Source organism: Glandiceps talaboti, chromosome 19, assembly GCF_964340395.1.
Source record: "Glandiceps talaboti chromosome 19, keGlaTala1.1, whole genome shotgun sequence".
NCBI classification, from domain to species: domain Eukaryota; kingdom Metazoa; phylum Hemichordata; class Enteropneusta; family Spengelidae; genus Glandiceps; species Glandiceps talaboti.
In genome coordinates this window covers 18,325,992-18,348,110 of record NC_135567.1, presented here as the reverse complement: position 1 = coordinate 18,348,110, position 22,119 = coordinate 18,325,992, and the positions used below count along the sequence as shown (strand labels likewise).

The 22,119-nt window shown below is 34.4% G+C and overlaps 1 protein-coding gene across 1 annotated transcript in view; it reads left to right on the top strand.

The window, feature by feature from the left end:
- Nucleotides 1-15,384: 15,384 nt before the first annotated feature.
- The window catches only part of LOC144449951 (uncharacterized), a 99,140-nt gene continuing 92,405 nt past the window's right edge, over nucleotides 15,385-22,119 (top strand). The window contains exon 1 of the mRNA XM_078140517.1: nucleotides 15,385-15,455. The gene's annotated coding sequence lies outside the window, so the exon portion shown is untranslated. The remainder of the gene's footprint in view (nucleotides 15,456-22,119) is intronic.

Genomic DNA, 22,119 nt, shown 5'->3' with positions numbered 1-22,119 from the left:
GGCATTTTTAGCAAGGGTTTAGAGTTAATACGTAACGTTTAGGGGACAGGTAGTAATCAGTCGAAGATTAAATCGTCAAAAAATAGTTGCATTTTGTGGTAAAACACATGTTATTTGTAAAATTGACTGCGTGTAGACATAGTTGGATACGACACAAAATGGCTAATTGTAATTCATTGCATTTTACTTGACTCACTTATGAATAGGTCCATATCTCTGACTGCATCCTAACGACATCACATAGAATATCCGAACAAAACATTCTGAGATGAAAAATTGCCATTATTTTTGTTCCAGTTGTTTAATGAATCGACCTCTCAATATGGCGCCGAAGAAGATCTGACACGATTCTCACAAGATGGCGGATCAAATATAACCGTATTTTTGTATTTTCAATATAAACAGATACTCAAGCGTTGCTACCTCTACTGGTGAGGTTGTTATATATCTCAGGTGTCAGTATTTCACCTGGACTGTATGCAGAGAACTCGTATATGGACACACGACAACAAGCCACGTATTGTCTGTGTCGACAGTTATTCTTTGCTTCAATATGTAGTGTTCGTAGAACACGTGAAAATAGGCCACAGCAGCAAATTTTATCTGCAGAAATTACCGCCTATGGGATGAAAGTCTATTTTAGCAGGGTAACACGTCAGCTTTTATTTTATGACTAATTAACATCGAAGTAAGAGTGCTAAGAGAGTGATCTATAAGCTAAATTGCCCAGCGTACCTGACACATATATCTAGTAAGCTTACATTGCAAATTAAAGTTCTCCCTCCGAGCGAAGAAAATCTGTCGTTTCCCGCGCTGACGACACTTCATTTTTTTGACGACAGCGAAAATTTAGCGACTTGGAAACATTGGCACGATGTGGTATGATTTTGGACGTTGTAGGAAGGATTTTGGACACTGATCAGGGAGGGACACACGTGTGGTTAACATTTTGGACAGAGTCGGGTGTTTTGTTATGATACAAGGGAAAGACGACATTTTCTAATCCGATACAGACACAAGTGTGTAAAACAAAGAGACGGTCTAATTTTCACACAATGGCTCTACTGTTGTGTCACAACTGAACTTTGTCAGATCCAAGCTGAAACGAATGGATTATACAAGATTACATCTAAATAACGGCGTCATCCTTTTGTCTTGAATGCAAAGATGTCTTTGTTGGAGAAACAGAAATGAAAAGACTGATTATACAAAACAAACACGCTAGTTTGCCAATTCACATGGTCTTACACTCTGATATAACGGTTATAGTACGGCCAACATTTAACCGAGCTTTAGGACGGAGCCGATCGTCTGCATAGCAGTGAGAAATCTGAACTAAAATTACTGATAAACGACGCAAACTGTTGTGTTGTGTTAGTCGTCAAAATTATATGAAGAGCCTAGAATTTTCATTCAGAAATTTTGTTGAGGGAAAATGTGCATTTTATTGCTTTATCGGCGTACAAATACAGCTTCTACATTCTAGTGTTTTCAAAATATCAGACCCTAAATAACAACAAGGCTGTCAAAATAGCGAACTACTGTATTCCACGATCGCATCACCAGTTATAATGTGACTTCACACATACACACAAACGTTAAAGCTCATATTATACAATACCTTTAATAATACTGAGTTGGGACGCCATGAACTTTCATTTCCTGTCGTCTGATCATTTTAATTGGTGAATATCAAAAGTATTTTAAAACTTAATAAATTATTGTAACACGGAAAGAATTTAAAAGTTATACACATTTCATGAAACAACATGGTTTTGACGTGCGGCATATCCAATGTTCCTGACACAGTCGTTTGATAGATTCGTTAAAACACACCGTGAGTTTCCGAAGATGTATAGTGTTCCTTCTGCAATTTTCTCTTATTCCATAAAACATTCTCCTGTGCTGTTGTCCACCAAAATATTGTTCAAATCAGTTACTGAATTCATTGTAGTTTGGTCGGACGAAGAAGCCCCTGCTATTGCAAGGTAACGAATCAAACCTAACAGATAAAGTATGAAGATTTCTTTTTGAACGTTACCTAGAATATTTACAAAAAAAGTCGAAATTTTGCTCATAATCTTCAAGCAGCTCGTTACCAAGACTAATTACAATACACCTGATCCAGAATTGACCTAGATTTCGTCAAAAACTTGCAAAATTAAAACTATTTTGGTCGGTAGCATTCGAAGGAAACAAATCCGGACCACAAAGGTCGATATTGCTTCCGCTTGTCGGAACAACAACTACGTATCAGAGTTAAACAAATAACAAGGACATCGATTTTCATAGTGTAGTAGTTATTTCTTTCCGTATCGAAAAGAGAAATTGTGAGAAATATATAAGGCTAAAGTTCGTAATGTTGTCGTCTCAGTGACACCACAACTTATCGTCTGCGTAAACAATCCTTTCGAATTCAGTACTGTTTCGAAGTTTGCTGTCCCGGTTACAGACTGCCAACTGTACCAGATTTTGAGAAGGGTGACAAATATACAGGCTGTCTTTAGCAAGTCCTAAAACACAGACTGTAATGTCACAGCTGTACATGAACAGCGATGAAAAATGAGGGTGTGCAATGATCAGTTCAAAGTACACTAGGTTGGTAAGTTTTCTCTATCCCCTTGCCGAACAGCTGGACGGAATCGTCGTCGTCATAGGCCAAACTAACGAAATACACAAAACACATTTACTCCTGTCAAAATGCCGTGGTTTTATTCACTCGTCTTCTTGCAACACCTGTTTTTATGCTGGTTTGAAATTTTGAAGATTGTCGTCTGCTAGAACTAAAAATACAACTAACACAAAATATTCTCATCCCTGGGACTGTTTATTTCATAGTTCGATTTACACAAGCATTTCACGTATATTTTAACCCTGACACAAAGGAAGACGCCACTTCCAAAATTTAACCCCTCCCTCAAACTATGTTTGAAATCACGCTAACCAATTGAGTCTAAGAATGATGATGTATTTACTGTGTTTTGGTGTGTTTTATCACAGTAACAGTATCATTTGTTTCGTGAAGTATGTACATTTTTCGTACCGCTGTTAAAGGCGCCAAAATAACACTTGTTTTTATTGTTACGAAAACAACTTGGATGAATACGAATTCTAATTACAAAGTAAAGTATTTTCCTTCAATGTTTTGGAAGACTAATCCAACTGTATATTGTGTATATACATAATGATAAAACAGTGTTATACATTCGCGAGTTTTTTTTATCCTGGAGACGGTGACATACAGAAGTGGTGAAAGTGATTGTGTCTTGGAGGGAAGAGTGACAGAACAAACAAAAGAGCCATGTCGGACAATACAACCAAGTGGTAAATTCCAGCAGAATTGTATGAACGGCAACTCACTGAGGTGTAAATTTGTAATAAAATTCACTTGAGAGAAATTTCTCTTTTTTTCTGACGTTTCGAATCGTTGAAAGGTATAGTCTGTGTTACTTGTTCGTTTGCTCACACGCTCCCGCGCTCGAACATTTTGTGACTTTTCAGAAAATAAATATCCTGGATTATTCATTTATTCCCTTGACACTTAGAATAATCCTAAGCTTCTTTTAAATCTAAAATGTCTGAGTCGCATTCTGCATAATTGCTATCAGAACTACTGTACAATGTTGGTAAACATATCGCGTAAAGTTGACGACACAGTGACGGTTGACCGTTTTCCCTCCAAAATTTGTGAAACGACTATAAATCCACCCTTAATACAAATTCGAAAAAAAAAATTGAAGAAATTATATATCATACCTTTGTTTAAGTTTCTAATGCTCCTCTCCCCAAATTTCAACGTGATGAAAATATTAGGTCAATTCTTAAATGACGTTACTGGCGTAATGTAAACAATCAGAAATATTATAGATGTGAAATCAATGCTTTAGATCAAATAATATTCTTTTGATTTTATATTTTGTACAACCTTACGAAATTTCAAACTTTTTTTTTAAATTCAAAAATCGAACAATAGGTGAACGACAAAAGTTCATGGTCACGTGACTCATTTCCTTTATTTTTCACATTTTTCCTACAAGTGAAGGGACGGATATATACTACTTCCCGCCACTATTTTTACACAAAAATTATACAGTGATATTTCCGAAATATCAAAGGCTTACACAGAAATCAATTTGATGGTTGCACCAACACCAATGACGGCTTCCAAATTGGTGCTTATTCCCAAAATTTAGTTCTCAAGGTTGTTTATACTGCTACCGTAAATCTATTCACGAGAGGTGACGGCCATCTTGTCTTCCCATTTCGGACACAACCAAACAATTACTAAACAAACATGTCTCTGTCCTAAAAAATGTTTGCATTCATGATGAAATCTGGACTAGTTTCATATACATTTTATACTTGATATGATATCGTCAGAAATAAAATTTTAAAGTTAGAAAATTCTTTTAATTTTGTTTCTATATATTTTTATTGGCATTTTGTTGTTTCATTATTCGGTGGTGAATATCAAGTCAAACATGAAATAGCCGTCATCATCTAACGCTTCGATGTTTTGAGAATTTTGAGAAAATCTGTCGAAATTTTGAGATCGTCAGAATGTCTGAAACATGGAACGCTAATATCTGTTGATCATACTCGATAGATTTCTCACTTCCTGCCAAATACAGCTTGGTTTTAATACGGTCACTAAGCAAGCAGTCGAGAATGTTGAAATCATTTCGGAGCCGTCATGGAGGTTGGAATGTTCACGTTTCTTATCTTGTGCCCATACAACCATACTACAAATCTCATTACCAGTTAGACAAAACACGATTTTCTCAAATCGCACCGGAAATGAGGAGAACCATTGGCTTAAACTTAACACTTGCTTTACGTCATCAATTCGAGTACTATTGAGCAATTTGATTGGCTCCTTATATTACGTCATTAACTCTCCTATTTGCATATGGTTACTTCAAATTGTAGTGAATCAATTTCAAATTTTAGTAACTTTTCGACTAATTTTATTTAAAGAGGCCGTATGGAGTATGTATTTAGGAATTTTGATTAAAAAAACAACTTTTCTATGTTTTTCTACATGTCATTGAGAGAAACAATAATGTGAAATATCATATACCAAGTCCTTGTTTGCAAAAAGATGCAAAAAAGTGTAAAAAGTCTGTTATTTTACGTACAATAACAACATTTTTTACACATTTTAAATGTTTTGGGTTACAAACAAGGAATTACAAAATATGAAATAAAAGATTTTGAAATTTGCATATTATTTCTGACGTCACTATAGTCCATAAATGACTAAATACTACACTACACACATTCTAGTTTTGTTAGCTGGCACCACGTTATTATATCTACCGTGCATTGTTTATACAATGTACCAACATAAACAACAACGTTTGAATTTAGAATAAATAATAAAGATGGCGGTGTTTTGTTTGTATGTTTGTTTATTATTATATGGCCTTGACAATAGGTCTGAAAGAAAGACATACAGATGCAGTTAGAATGAGAGAGAGAGAGAGAGAGAGAGAGAGAGAGAGAGAGAGAGAGAGAGAGAGAGAGAGAGAGAGAGAGAGAGAGAGAGAGAGAGAGAGAGAGATGCGACCTGGCCTAAAATCTCACTTCCTGGTATTACTCAGCCTTGTAGTGATTTAACAGTTTTAAAAGAATAAAAATATTATCGTCGGGGCAAAACTCCAGGGTCGGTCAGGTCATGTGAAAGCCACACATACACAAAGGGTCACCGCCTTCTCCTAGCATAATATAAGATAAGGGTTACAAACTCATGCGGGCGACATGACTTGTTTGACAGTGTTCTGGTGACATATAACGTTTCAATGTGTCTCACAGCACAGCACACAAATATATATGTAACTACAAACAAATAATTTTTTTTTCACCATATGATGCCACAATAGTTGATTTTGTCGTGCGAAAAGTTGACAAGAAGATACAAAATGGCGTCTAATCCATTTCAACAAAAATATAAATAGTTTATTTTCTCATAACATTTATTTTACTTAGATTATGCAATTTTTTCACAATGACCATTTCTAGACAAATATTTTTTTCTTTGAACTGAATCTAAAATAAATGTTGACACACAAATGTACACGATAATATACGGGGAACCATTTATTGAAAACTTGGCTTGTCCTTGTTGTCTACGGTAATGTGTAAAAAAAACAATAGTATTTTGTAAATATTTGAGATTCACGAATGTATCACCATTTTCAGAGATAACAAACCATTAATATTAAGCCTCTGTTTCATTCATGTCAAATTGTGTAAGATGAGTGGCCATTTTTGACGACTTTCATGATTTGTCCGTTCAATGCTTTCCCGCCTTTTCCGCCATTTTATTTATTTCATTCTTCCAAAGCCTACTTTCTATTGACACTAAATAACTGCTGATAAACAAACGGAAAATTACTCTACAATTAAAATACCGACAATTTTTGTTACATTACGTGCAGAATTCGAGTTTCAGTTTGATCTGATTACATTGAGAACATTTAGAAGGGCGTAGATTGAGTGTGAAGCGACATTCTGTACGAAGAAGATAATATCAAACCTTGCACAAGTAAAAACAGCGCCATTTTTAGTTTTGTTTTGTCTGACCTAAGATTTTCTTTTGGAATGACTCAAAATTGTTTGCAAAAAATTTCTTTATCCGCCATGGTAACAAGCAGAGACTTTTGAGTCTTAATGAGACTTGTTTTGTGAACAGAACGATGTAATCTTTTTTTATGTAAAGAGAGAGAAGCTCCCCTTGTGGTTAGGACGTTCTATTCTATTCGTAATCCAAACTCTTGGGAACAATAAGTGTCAGGTGAATGTAGATAAACGAATGTCCAGGAGACCTTTGTGTTCTGATCTGAGTAGTTCTTCCTATAGAGTCCGCTTTCCTGTGTATGTCTATCAACTTACTTTATCCAAGACATTGTTTTTCACTTTTGTTATTTACACAATTTAAAACTATCAACTTTTTCAGATCTCTATTCAAGTTTTTGTTTATTTTTGTTTCATTCACTCCAATGTATCTTTCCCCTGACACATTTCTCCACTATCGCGATGTATATCTGTTTCCTCATTGTTCATTCATATTTTCAGTCTCTCTCTTTGTTTGTCAGTCTGCCTGTCCGACCTCTAAAAGTTCTCTCTCTCTCTCTCTCTCTCTCTCTCTCTCTCTCTCTCTCTCTCTCTCTCTCTCTCTCTCTCTCTCTCTCTCTCTCTCTCTCTCTCTCTCTCTCTCTCTCTCTCTCTCTCTCTCTCTCTCTCTCTCTCTCTCATTAACACTGAGTATTTTCTTTCCAAATATTACAATTGAAACAAAAAACAACAACCCTTCTTTGTATCGGAAATATTATGTATTACAGAGTATACATCTTGATAAAAATCATTTCAATTGTACATTGCAGTGCGGATATGCTGAATCAAACGAATAAGCCATGTTTGATTGAAGCTGCCGATTGGCTTTGTGTTTTTAGGAATACAACATACAAGGTTGGCTGCAATGTTTCCCTTTCACATAGACTCCAATTTGTACACAGTCTAGCTGTACTCACACTACACGAAAGTCCAGTTTACCCACCTTTACCCAACCATTACCCTACCTGTGACTCACCTAACCACAATCTCTGTCCAGGGGTAGTACGAGACACAGTACCACTTTTGATTGTCTACAACCCCAAGTGAGAGAACACCGATGGTAAATGAAGTCAAAGGTGTCACTTCGTCTCATACTCACCACATTTACACATCATGCTATATGTTATAGCATTCATATCAAGTGTAAAAATATTCTTTTTCAATTGGTTTATTTACAATCCAGAGCATGTAGCCTTTCTAATGTGGTCAATAATCAAATGAAAAAGTATACTTTTAAATTTGATATGGATGCTATAAACGACTGTGGTACATAGAGAAAATGTTTTAGTTTGGAGTTATGGGCTGTATATATGCTGGTATCAACCAAACTGAAAAAAAGCACGAGGCCCAACCTTTAGTGTGAAAGGAGGTTTGCACTTGATAAACCATCTCACGATATTTGATTTAACATGATTATGTGTTCCAACATGTCTAACCATAATGTCTTATTTTTGGGTTTGTGATGTATTTTAGTAATATTTTTATCACAGGACCGAATTTAGCAACTACTTTGAAACCGTATTGCAAAACAATAAAAATAAAACACAAAGTTAAAAATATCGCTTCTGGTTGTCCTTGAATATAACATATATATTTATGGAGCCAAGCTCGACTAACGAAAAGCTATTTTTTCCGACTCCAAATTGCCAATTCTGTTTTGTTTATAATTATAGCATACTATGATTTTGCTACTATTGACATGTAGGTTTTGACTTTGAAACTGGCAATAACTAACTAACTAAATACATACATACATAAATAGATACATGAATATTATATATATATATATATATATATATATATATATATATATATATATATATATATATATATATATATATATATATAACTCGGTGAGTATCAATCTGCTAAGACAGTGCTCTATACCGCAGTGGCAGAGCGTAATAGTTTATATACATATATATATATATATATGTGTCCATCTGAAAAACACGAGTCCAACCTTCAGTGTGATAGTAAGTTAACGCTAGATAAAATAATTATATTACCATGATTCTGTGTTCCAATATCCCTAACCCTAATGTCATATTTGTACTTTTGTAAGATAAACAAATATCAGTCTAACTAGAGAATTAGAATAAAAGCTGTCAGTCTGACACAACGCACCGCATAATTACATTGAGTTCTTCTTTGGAGCCACGAGCGAACTCGATTAGTTTCTAAGAACTATTTTTGTGGGCATAGCCAGAAATTTGTTTGTAATTCTCTACATTATTCTATTTTATGGCACATTTGACTTGTTAATTTTGATATATTTGTACATTTGTAGATAAGATTAGAGTATTTTGTAAACCTTTAATTTCTGGCAATAAATTTATGATATGCTTTAAACGAGTACCAGTTGTTGTACAGCGAGATACACTTTGAAAGAATTGGTAGGTTTGTATAAAATAAGATAAAACAAGAACTAGCTTCGAAGTTGCATCTTTACTACAATCCCATGTAATTCATTTGATCAGATTGTACAAAAAATACATATTGGGACAAATATTCTGAAATCTTACACATAAAAGTCCATTTTTTCTTAAGTAATGATATTAATGATACAAGACGTCGAATATGCATATTTCAAGACAACAAAATAGAATATGAAGTTAGTCTTGTACTTATTTCACATTTCAATGTTATCCATTTCAGTAGAGGAAAAACTCTTAATTTCACAGAAAGTATAACACAATTGGCATAATATATGTATATATGTATGTATATATAAAATAAAATAAATATATATGTAGAAATATAATATGTATATATATGTATATACATACAAAATAAAATATATATAATATATATATATATATGATATATATATAAGTATATAAGTATAAAATAAAATATATATAATATGTATGTAGAAATATAGCATGTGTAGAATATAATATGTATATAAAATATGTATGTAGAACTCAATAATTTATTCTTTAATAACTAGAACACTAAAAGCTGCTCGTCATATAGAAAACAATTCTAATATGATTTTTAAAAGTGATTTATCTGCTAAATTCAAACATATATTTTAATCAAACTTCAAAAGGAATGGTGAGATGTGTACACAGAAAGTATTTTGATTAAAAATCTACACAGTTGACAAAATTCTACCAGTGCATTCTCACTAATTTTATACGTACAGCGAATTCAGAAGAGGTGACGTCATTTGGAGGTGATCGACTTCTGTCAATCAAAGTCTCATCATGTTTTGGTCAAAATGAAAGATAACTGGTCGCCATTATCCACCGGTTTAATATTGAACAAGGTGTCATGGAAGCTATTTAACAAAACTGTATAGGTTTCTTTTTAATTTGAGTACATTACAACTTTATTTTCAACAGAAAACTAAACAAAACCGATAATCATTTTTACAAGGAATGAAAAATCTTTCCAAAGAATAATCTATTTCAGTTCAGATTAAATATCATTATCTTATTTGATTGATATTATCAAAGCAATTCATGAGAACAGATGAAAGATAGAGATATCTTCACTTTCATCATATTTGTCCATCAACCATTTATTTTATTATTTTTGCTGTCAGATTGTAACAATTAACCTTTGTACATATCAAAGTATGCATAAAGAGATATTTTTGAACGTTCCAAAGCACCAAAAATGGAGGTGAGAGAGAGAGACAGAGAGACAGAGAGAGATAGAGATAGAGTGACAGAGAGACAGAAAGAGAGACAGGGAGACAGAGACAGAGAGACAGACAGAGACAGAGAGACAGAGAGATAGATAGAGAGACAGAGAGACAGAGGGACAGAGACGGGGAGAGAGAGAGACATACAAACAGACATCTTTAGACAAAGTCAAACAGTGACAAACAAATGGAATCAGAGGCACACTAAGAGGAAGAGAGCTGGTTAGACAGAAAGACGTGTAGGCAAAAGAAACATGGATCGATGATGACACAGACAGGCATGTTGAGAGACATTAAATGGAAAACAAGCGACAAAGCAAGCCTGAATAACACAAGTTCCAATGTATATGCTGTGTACCATAGCTAGCTTGTTTATGAACTGCAGAGATCAAATAAAGAAGACAGTGACTTTAGGGTTAGGGATGTTAGAGTACAGTATCAAGTTGATACACTCTCTGTACAGAGACAGCCAACGAGAGAGAGAGAGAGAGAGAGAGAGAGAGAGAGAGAGAGAGAGAGAGAGAGAGAGAGAGAGAGAGAGAGAGAGAGAGAGAGAGAGAGAGAGAGAGAGATGAGAGAGAGTGAGAGAGAGAGAGAGAGAGAGAGAGAGAGAGAGAGCACATATTTTCTACAAGCATCTCAGAGTTGTTCTTAGTTTGAGAGTTGTTCTTAGTTTGAAAGATTGTGTTGTTATTTGTTATCAACTTTCCACAAATTAACTTTTGTTAAGATTTCAGAAACGATAACTGTCTGTAGAGAATACATCTCAGACAGAAAAGACACACTTGGGTCTTCTCTTACAAACGAAATATAAATAAACTCTCCTGATTCTTATCGGCATATTATATATATTAGATATGATATCTACTCTCCGTGTCAAGTAAAATGACAGAGAGTTAAAATTTTTACTTCAGATATAGTAATATCAGCGCACATACAAAATTAGTTTCTTGTTTCAAAATGTTCAAAACATGGTTGTATTTTCCTAAAGACTTTACAAATTATATCTGCGAATAACATAAACAATTTGAATGATTCTGACAGCGAATTATTATTTTTGTATCATGTATACTCTTATTTTTACTACAGCGTATTTTATGCCAAGGATTTTATATAATAATACTTGTTATTATTATTATTTAAGTTTTTTCAGACAAAAAATATCCATTTACAGAATTAAATAAAAGTAGGGAAAAGAATAATATATGCGAAGTTAAAAACATCTTCTTACACCCTACAACGCTCTCTGAGACAAAACCATATTTGACACAACAAATGAAACGATAGGATTACACGATAAATACAGTCTGTCTAAAAAAAATTAACAGTCTTTTTCCTCAAAACTTCATCGAAAGTACGAATAAACAAACTGACAAACATTAAATTGTTACTTTGTACAATTGAGGAATGAAAACCAGATAACTTCCTAAAAACCTGAGCATAATAAGTTATTATTTTTATTTTGATTGACTCTTTTCTGGGTTCACTAATTCTAAAACTTCTTTTTTATTATAATATCAACTAAATATTATATCACCTTGTATCTGTCTTTTTGCATTCGTAATTATATTTACAGGAATTTGTTTCTTTTTGGGGGGTTTGTTGTTTTGATGTCATGATTCTATTTTCTACGTATCTACATATCTTATGCTTTGGTGTTGTTTTTGTTCGTCAGTGACTCTGTCCAGTACTGTGTTTAATTTTATATGGTACTATATCTGTGTTCGTCATCTTTTATATCCTTATAGTATTCCTTTATGGGATGTGCTGTAAAAAAGTAGTCTCTCTCTCTCTCTCTCTCTCTCTCTCTCTCTCTCTCTCTCTCTCTCTCTCTCTCTCTCTCTCTCTCTCTCTCTCTCTCTCTCTCTCTCTCTCCCTCTCCCTCTCTCTCTCTCTCTCTCTCTCTCTCTCTCTCTCTCTCTCTCTCTCTCTCTCTCTCTCTCTCTCTCTCTCTCTCTTCTCTCTCTCTCTCTCTCTCTCTCTCTCTCTCTCCCCCCAAATCAGTGATTCATATAAATTTTTGTTTGCGTTTATAGACATTTAATCGTAAGTAACAGATGTTAACAAACCAAACAGCCATAAATTCGACCATACAAAATACAAAACATACACATAACACATCTCTTATTCGTCAGTAACTTGGCGCCAAAAAAAACAGGACTTCATATTTGTTAATTGCGGTAAGAATTTTTCCTTCGAAAGACGATAAGTAGTTCTGTAATATGGAGATTATTTTCAAATCTTAGAACTTCCATAATGAGATGTTTTTAATGTAATATCAGCAACATCGACCACTCTTAGATTTTAATATTTGGTATTAATCATTTCGGGTCTAAAATAAATGTATTTTTAGACAAAAAGTTTGGAAAAAACGAGGATTTTGTTGATTTGATGTTAGCTTTAATGTGTGGGTAATCAATAGGTTAAAATAGAGGCACAGAATGAGATAATCGCTTGAAAGCTTGTCGTCGCAGTCACAGTGACAAATAACAGATTGAGATTCGTACCCCGACCTGTGATAATGCATGAGTTGGCAAGAGAAAATGGCATCGACACAAATATTCGATTCAGGAGATGACAAAGGCGTACCTTAGATACAACATGAACGAAGTAATTTGTGAAAAATGGCATGAAACGACTACCAGCTTCCAAACGCCTAAATTTCAACTTTCAAATATATTTCTGATAACATGTTACAAGTTGGCGAATCACATTGCTTCAGACTGTATTTGTAAACCTCCAAGTTATTTCAGAATGACATCTAATAATCTGAACTTACGAATTTATATTTGGTCAAAAATTGCCATATTTTCAACCATTTTTCATAAAATGCAGTCTCCATTTTACAAACAGTTGATCTTTATATTACAAGAATTGCTATTGTGATGATAGTGTGGAAATGTTTAACAAAGGGAACACTACACAGCCCGTATGGAGTGGCAAGTGTTGTGAGGGAGATCATGCCACTGAATTCAAAACAAACCCAACAAACTTCTCCTAGGAAAACTGAAGCTACAAACTTGAACTTTAACAAGATAAAACATTTCAAAAGACAATTTGTATGTTGCTATAGATACGAAACAAAAATATGACTGTGCAGTCAAATCATTCTGTTTAGTTTTTGTTTATTTTGTTTTCATTTTGGCAACCCCAGTGAACAACACCAAAAGCGTTCCTCAAAATAACAGAATTATGAAATCAACAAATTTGCAGAAATGGTGCCTAAAACTCTTAATTTTAAATAACAACTACTATATGTAATACACATGTTTGTTTGTTTGTTATTTATCAGGGAGGTCGAGTTAACGGCCAAGGACAGATATAACATGACAGGTACTAGAAAGACAACATATATTATTACTAACGAATGACACATGTTTTGTACTGCATTATTTTTCAATTTTTTTCTACGATATGCCATGTTAGAATATAACAGATAACGTGCATTTGTAAGTCGGTCTTATTTCTACATTCTCAGAATATAGCTATGCCATATTTTGTCGTGTATGAATCTACAATTGCAGATTGTATTGTAGCAAGAGAACAAGATAACACATGTCGTTTGTGTTTATATTGTTAGACAGTATATTGTGTTACATAATGTCTTTGGTTTGATTGTAATTCGATTTTGATACATATATTTATGTAAAAATGTCCTCTATCATGACAAGTCTTCAAAATGCTTCAAAAAAATGTTGTTATTTTTGTTATTTTGTTCAAGTATTTATTTAGTCTGTTGTTTCTCTATCTAGTGTAATGTCTGTTTTTTTGAAACGATTACAGAATCGTATAGACAAAGATGATAACATGATAGTAATCATTCGCTAGATATGACACACTTCACACAGCTTTTTGCATATAATTACATTTCAAAAATAGTTGATTCGAGTTTTTCAACTTCACCAACGAAAACTAACATTTTTATCAGTCTCTACAGACGTTTTCGTTTGCTTTGATTTAGCTTTTTTGCAAAACCAATACAAGGGAACCATTTTGAAAAAGTGTTGCCAAAATTAGACTGTGTTTTAACTGCAGAGATTCATCGTGAGGCCATGGTATTCTGCGCCATGTTCGAAACGTGTCAATCAATTGCAAATTAATATGCGAATCGAATATATTAACACCAAAACATATCCCTAAACACAACTAAATATCCAACTTCAATTCTTTGAAAAGTTTTTTTTTTTAAATGTTTTGATTCGGTTCTTTGAATGTGTTGTAGGTGATGTATATGTTGTAGTCTGCTTCTTCTTTTTTTTTAGATGTTAGCAATGACCTTGAGTGATGCAAACTAACATTGAAATGTTAATGTCGTGGTGAACGCCAAGGGGTTTTAAGTACAAACGTGGTCAGTTTCCGCCTCTTTTTTGACAGAAGTTGTTATGACTGAAGGTTAAAAATGAAGGCCGAATTACTTTATGTGACCAAATTAGATAACCTGTATCTCCCAATGAAGAACCAAACCAACACAGAAATAAAAAATAACAGAAAAAAAAGTTGAAAAATAAGCCTCCCTACCTACATACGAATGAATCCTGGAATTTAGATTGGCATTTCAAGGAAGTATTTTCCACAGCGTTAGGAACAGAAATAGTAAATCCATAGACAGTAAGAGAGAGCGTATGCCCGTCGTGTTAGTTCCAACGTACTCAGCAATAATTAACACACACAGCTTGGAGTGAGTTTTTAAAAGACAAAGACAGTGGAGCGGGAGGCTGATTAGAGCCGTTTTTTATGACTTCAACAAGGCCAATCTATTGAAAAACAGCGATAAAATTTATGGATTTTTCGGCAAAACTACTCGAATGATTTGTACTTTTACACAGCTATTGATGAATGCGATTGGTGCAAATCGATCACGTGGTTGCCATAAACGTACACTTTTTGCCTCTATGGGACACTAAATAAGAAAATTTATGAGATCATAAAATTTGTCTGGAGTTTCTCAGGACAAATTTTGACTGAATTTTTTCGTCTAAACACAGCGCAAAAATGTGCCTGTTCGTTGAATTTTACAGCAGAGCGTAAGGGATTGTACATATCGGTGAAGACAGACTCTCAAACGGGGTATCGTCAGAATCGTTCAAAATATGGCGGGCTTGGATTACGTTAAAAAAGACAGAAAATTCCGGCGCGATGCTAGGAGTACCGTGACCCGTACTAAATGCTCTACAGCACTTCAATGGTTGGTACATTCTCTCTCTTTCCATCTGTATTTTTGCCTGCTTGTTTGTTTTTACCATCTGGTTTATCTTTTAAAACGTCGTGCTTGAAGCAAGAGACACGATCGGTCGTCTGCTTCCATTGTGTCGTCAACAGTTATCAATATTTCCCCCTCATCTGTAATATTTAGGTCGACTGTCAACAGATACGTGACAGTGTCTAAGTTACATGTATCTGTTTAACAATTCAATATATACCAGGACTGTTCCTTGGCTTCTAAATTTAACTGCCACGCAAAAAATTTGGCCTCCAAATATTTGTGTGCGACAATGATGTTCCGTACTACGACCTAGCTCGTCGCTCGTTTCTAATTGATATCCATTGTGGCGCTCGAACGAATAGTTTTAGGTTGCACGGTTGATGTAGCGATTTTGTGGCTTAAGTATGTCGTCTGTGTCCTTGGATTTGTTTAATGAGAGTGGCGATACGATGGACTAAATTCGAACCTCAAAAACGGGCCGCACTTTGTCACAATGCATCGTTTTCGTTTTGTCTTTGCGCTTCGACCATCTAATATTCATTTGAATTGTTAATGTGGAGACATCTTTAGGCCAATGCCCCCTGTCAGCTTTATGCTGATTTCATTCTTTCGTATAACAGTGAGTATATTTGAGGTTTTGAAAATTGTCGTCTGCTGGAAATAATTCAGGACTAAGCTCACCATTTTGGAAGAAAAACCTTCTTTCATATTTTTAAATATAATATGAATCAAAATTTCATCGAAAATATTGTTACCAAGCTTACAAAACACGGAGAAAAAGTCGTGCGCACTCGCGCCGCCGCTTTGAGCCTTCCGACATGACATAACTAATCATTTGTCATCCAATGTAACTACACGTACTCCCTTGAACGCGGCCTTGAACACTTCTCTTTGTCACGTTTCCCGTTCAAAATAACTCATATTTGGTGTTTTCCAGATTTGAAACGCAAGATAAAGACCCCAAATAATCACTTGTGTTTTCAAAAAATGATTTGTTTACAAAGTTGACCAGCAAACATCGTGACTTATCTAAATGATAGTAAAGGTAGCCGACCCCCTCTCCAGGGACCCTTTGTACGACTGGCCTTTGTACTACTCTAGTATGTATTTTTTTTTGTTTCTTACCACTTTTGACGCTGAATATTTTGTTAAGGCTCCTTAGTGTAACATATTCGTCTCAATAAAACAGTCTGTTTTGTGTTAAAAAACCATTGAAGACCTACTCGTAACACCTAACACCTTCTGTAAATGGTGTTATTGAAATAATTCAATTTCTGAAATTTTCAAGTCAGTAATATCTCTTGTTAATTATTCTTAAAGTGATTTTATCTGTTAGTGAATAAATAACCCGTCTTTTGTTTTAAATTCAAGTTCTTTTTTAAACTGTTTTCTATATTTTGGAAATTACAAGAACAGAATATGTACGTCACTGGTAATAGATGTACAAAATGGTTGTCACTAGTTTGGAAATTCTCTCTAGGGGCACATACATGTATCTGATGAACTACACATATTCGCGCCAAAACTAAAATAAATTTTACCAAAAATTTTTAATTTTAGCATTATTGATACATGATTTTAGACTAGAAATGTCGTTTTCTGTTCACTTTTTTAAAATTATATATGCTAAATTAGTCAGCGTTTGATGAAATGAGTGCTTTAGTGAGAAGTGTTCTCTCTACGTGTAAACAAATTTCTTTGGGACTATGGGATGCACTTGGGACTCAGTTTATAACTAGAATCCTTGTGAAGTTATGGGATGTGACCTACATGTGGTGTAGAGAAAGAAATGCTGTCACCAAACACAGACCACTTGTTCTGTACCATACATACAAATAAGTAAATGTTCAAATGGAAATTCGTCTGTGATGGTAAACCATAATTGAGCCTCTTGTTCAAAGTGTGCAGTCGAAAATTTCAGGTAAAAGTTTGTGTTAGGAGTAAAAGTTCATTTCAATACAATAAGTAAATATGTATAGCTTGTAAAAAAATAAAATAAAATAAACTCATTACAACATATGCAAAAAAATGATTTCAACTTAATTTCATATAATTATGTTTATGCATACCAATATGTAGCATGGTTACACCAAATAAAAAATGTATGTGTTTCTACTAACCCGATTAATCCTAGTTTTAGTCACCTATATTCTAAATACATTTTTTTTAAAAAAAATACATTTTTACAAACTTTAAGGTAAAATGGTGAACATGCACTTCTATTTTCGTATAAAAATAAACATTCAAAGTTTCTTGAACATTCAAGAAAGCAAAATAGCGAGAACTTACTTCTAATTCAGTGTAAAATTTCGTGCCAAAGTATCTGTGGTCTATGTTTATAAAATGCAATCTAGAAACCAGGTCTTTTAAGATTTGAAGTTGAATTTATACGGCACAGTCTGTATATTGTATTAACCGACTTCAATGTATACTTGTCTAGATTTACCTCATTTGCATATCATCAAGTTGTAACGAAAGACAAAGTATTGTGACCAATGAGTATCTTGTCTCGGGGTTAAAGTAATTTTTAAAAACCTACCTACCCAATTTTATAAGTTATGTTACAAGAAATAAACCGTTAGTTATTTTGGTCACTTCACTAGTTCTACTAAAAAATCAAAGTGTATGTACATAAGTAAATTCATTAATAGCCAATGAACTTGTGTTATGTTCTTTCTGTTACTTAATCTAGAAATTGACTGATTTGAATGTGAAAAAAATGAACAAATTGTCAAATTAGGCAAAATTGACAAAAAATGTTTTGTTTCCATAAAATGGCTTCAGAGACAAGATATTCGTTGGTCACAATACTTCTGTAAGAGTTGATGAAGTGTAAAAGAAGTAAATGAAGACAATTCACTATACGAAAAGTCATATTTGACTGTGTCTTTCCACCGGGGTAAATCTTTAGCAGAGGATGTGTAAATGTGGTGAGTATGAGACGAAGTGACACCTTTGACTTAATTTACCATCGGTGATCTTTCCCCTGGGTTGTAGGCAGTCAACAGTGGTACTGCGTCTCGTACTACCCCTTGACAGAGATGATGCAGTGGTTGGGTGGGTGACAAGTAGGGTAAAGGTTGGGTAAAGGAGGGTAAGTGTGACTTTTCGTATAGTGAATTATGTGATTCAGAAGTAGACAAACACAGTATACAGACTGTGCTGTTATACGCTGAAATGACATTGTTTCTCTCTGGATGTGAATTTAAAAAGTAACAAAACAGACTTTGGCATGAAAATTTACAGGGAAATAGAAAACACTGTCGTAATTTTATTTTTCTACATGTCCAAATTGTTTAGGATTGGCGGCTTAAACTAGGGTTGGTCGAGTTATCGGAAACTCTATTTTTTATTTAGCCAAATAGTCAACAAACTTGTTATACGTTGTTTTTTGTTGCTCAATCCACAAAGTGAGTTATTTGAACAAAAGAAATGGACGTATTGTCAAATTATATTTTAGAATATTACTCCAATAATGCAACCAATTTGAAAGGAGCAAATTCGAAAAACAAATAAACAGCTGTTTGGTTGGCGACAATCAATCAAATACCACAATAATGTTCATATGTAGTTACACGGTATTCAAGCTTAATAGTTTCTGAAGTGCCGAATTTTGTCGCCTGCGTAAATTTTCTCAATTGTCAGAGAATTTTCGCGCTTAAAAATATCAAAATATGTTGCAATGTGTGCTTTTTAAGTGCTGAATTTTGTCGTCTGCGTACACTTTTCTCAACTGTAAGAGAATTTGTGCATTACAAATGTCGGCGTGTTATGTTGTAAATGCTGAGTTTTGTCGTCTGCGTACAATCAACCGTACCAGAATTTTCGCGCTTCAAATTTCTGAATATGTCGAAAATTACCCTTCAAAGATCGATTTCAAAAATCTAAAACATTTGTGACATTTTTTGTGATGACATTTTGACGTTTAGCCTTGTTTTTATAGTCACTGTTAACGATTGGTAGAGTTGATGGCCTGATTTCGAAACAGCATGTTCGTGTAAAGAGGTCACCCTAGTCGTTGTTAGTTTGTTGTGTTTATTCGTTTACCAAGCTTGTGATGTTTATTTTGTTAAAAATCAATGACAAATGGTCTAATCGTACGTTCTTTCCCTTTCCATTCACTGATATTTCTGCTTTCTCAAGCCATGACAGGTTGACAGAATAATGATCGAACGATATGGTCCTAAAAAGTTCAGAACCCCTAGGTTTGACCTTTGACCTCGACCGGAGAAACATTTTTCAAAATCATCATGCTTGCTACATTGGAGTGGTGGAACTGACGTGATATATTGATCTTGTTGTTCATAGACTCTGTAATCGCCCCCCCCCCCATTTTGAACCGTTTCAGTATTAGATACCACCAACCAGAATGGTTTTGGCCCAATATTCTCAATGAATAACTTCTCTATGGCAAAAGCACACATATTCGATTTTATTGTAATGGTCATTATTGTTTCGCTAGTTTTAAAGTGATTTGCAAGGCGACACAATTAAGCACCCCATCCCCTCCCCTTCAATAAACACATTTCCATACTTCTAATCTGTATCACTTGTAGGGGTAAGGTGGTGGTGGGGGGGGGGGGGTGAGTCGAGTATAGTTATATGAACTTTGGCACACAAATTTGCCGGAGACCTATTTTGAGAGTCTACATCCATGTATACACACACTAACGAATGAGGTGACACTTTAACTCTAACCACTTTGGTGGTCAACTCAGTAACAACAACTGTTGAACTGTCATCAATAGTAAGCTCAGTTGACGATAAGACATTTGTTTTACTCGTTGACGTGTATAGGCCTTAGGGTAATAGGGCATGTTTGCTGAGAAGACATATTTTGAGTGACGTCTAATGGAAAACGTAGCTGACATCTCGACCTCATTATTTTGCATCATACATTTGTCATTAGCTTGTCTGGGTGTCAACTTTTGAGTTTTCGAAATGTCAGAAATTTCTCAAAATTGCCAAATGTTTGTCCCGTTCACACACTTTTTTGACTCTTCGTGTTTTGATTCAAACGGTTGGTGGCCAAACTACAAACATAATTCGTCAAAAGTTACAGTAAACCGACATTTCATGATGAGTATTTTTTGCATACCAGAATTTTGTTACACCAATGGGACCGACACCGCTGACAACATACCCCAACCCCTTTCCCTCCGGCCTATTTCTCAGAGTCTCAGGTGTGTTCCGATATTGCACCCTTTTCAACGAGACGTATCTGTCGGCGGCATGCGATTGCAACTTTACCAAATTAATAAGTCTTATTATCATGGCTAACTTGACATCACTGCAATTCACTTGTAGTGGGATAGAACTTTAGAAGACTAAGGGGCAGTTCATGGCGCTTATCTTTACCATCTGCTGGCGTGAATAAGTGACAACATCATGATGAAGAGGGCGTCTGACACTCCGGCCTCATGTTGAACTCTCAGCCATTAATCAGTGTCACTACGCTGCCAACCGAGTGATCTTTTCTCTCCATGGAGCTCAGTTAATTCTTCTCAAACTGTCCTAAATTTTCTCATTCTTACAACGCAATTTTGGTGTCAGTTTGTTTCTTAAACAGTTTGTTAACATTACTGTCCAAAATTGCATCGAAATTCGCCGAAAATTGACAGAAAAACGTCGAAATCTTATACGCGTTGCAAAAATATCTAGAGCGCTTCTGACACAAGCACATATCACTGACATAATCGCAAAAATCTAAAAATATCTCATTTAATCTTCAATTTTTCACCATCAATCTATCTTTTAAGAAAATGACTATTACTTCAGTTTAAAATCTATACTTGAATTGAGCAAAAGGTCGTCAGACGACAATTTGTGATTGATAATACTGGCGGGAAAAAATGTACCTTATTTTCGTAAATATGGCCATTTAAACAGTGAAAGAATCACAGCATATGTTTTACATAAAAAAACGTTTTCTACGTTAAATGTACACAATACATCAATATGTGTGTTTTTTGTTGTCTGATGAATCAATAAGTGAAATTTTATGGCATTTATGTTTTACAAATGCCATCTTGTTTATTTAAAATATGTTTAATGTAAACCAGGTACACCTTAGCTTGCCATCAAAACCCCACAAGATTTACACAATTTTGCATTTCTAAAAAATGACATTATAAATTGAATTTTAAAATATATCTGACACCGTAGTTTTAAATATCGAAAATATTGTCAAAATATTTTTTTTGTAATTATATAAGAATTGAATTCTCTTCATGTATTAATTTGAAACAGTTCAAAGGCGTTGCAAAATATTTTGAAAATAATCCAATTTAAAATATGCCTGACAGGAATCAAAATAGTGCAATTTCGATCAATTATTAATGTTGATTCTAGGGGGTCTTCACTTTCACTGATATGTCGTCTGCATCCACTTGCATCCTTAGACGTTAACAAAACATGCAATGTAAATGAAGTTTGTTTTTTGTGCGTAATAGTCGTGCTTGGTTAGCTATAAAGAAAGACCAGAACAATTGTTGACAACGTTACAGCAGAAAATATCGTTAAGTGTCCTGAAGTCTCTTTGTAGACCGAGATTTGTAGAGTATGTATTCACTCATCTTGTAAACAGAATGATTGAAAATGGAGCTGACGTTTCTGACATGTGCTCTCTGTTGCCTACATGTTATGG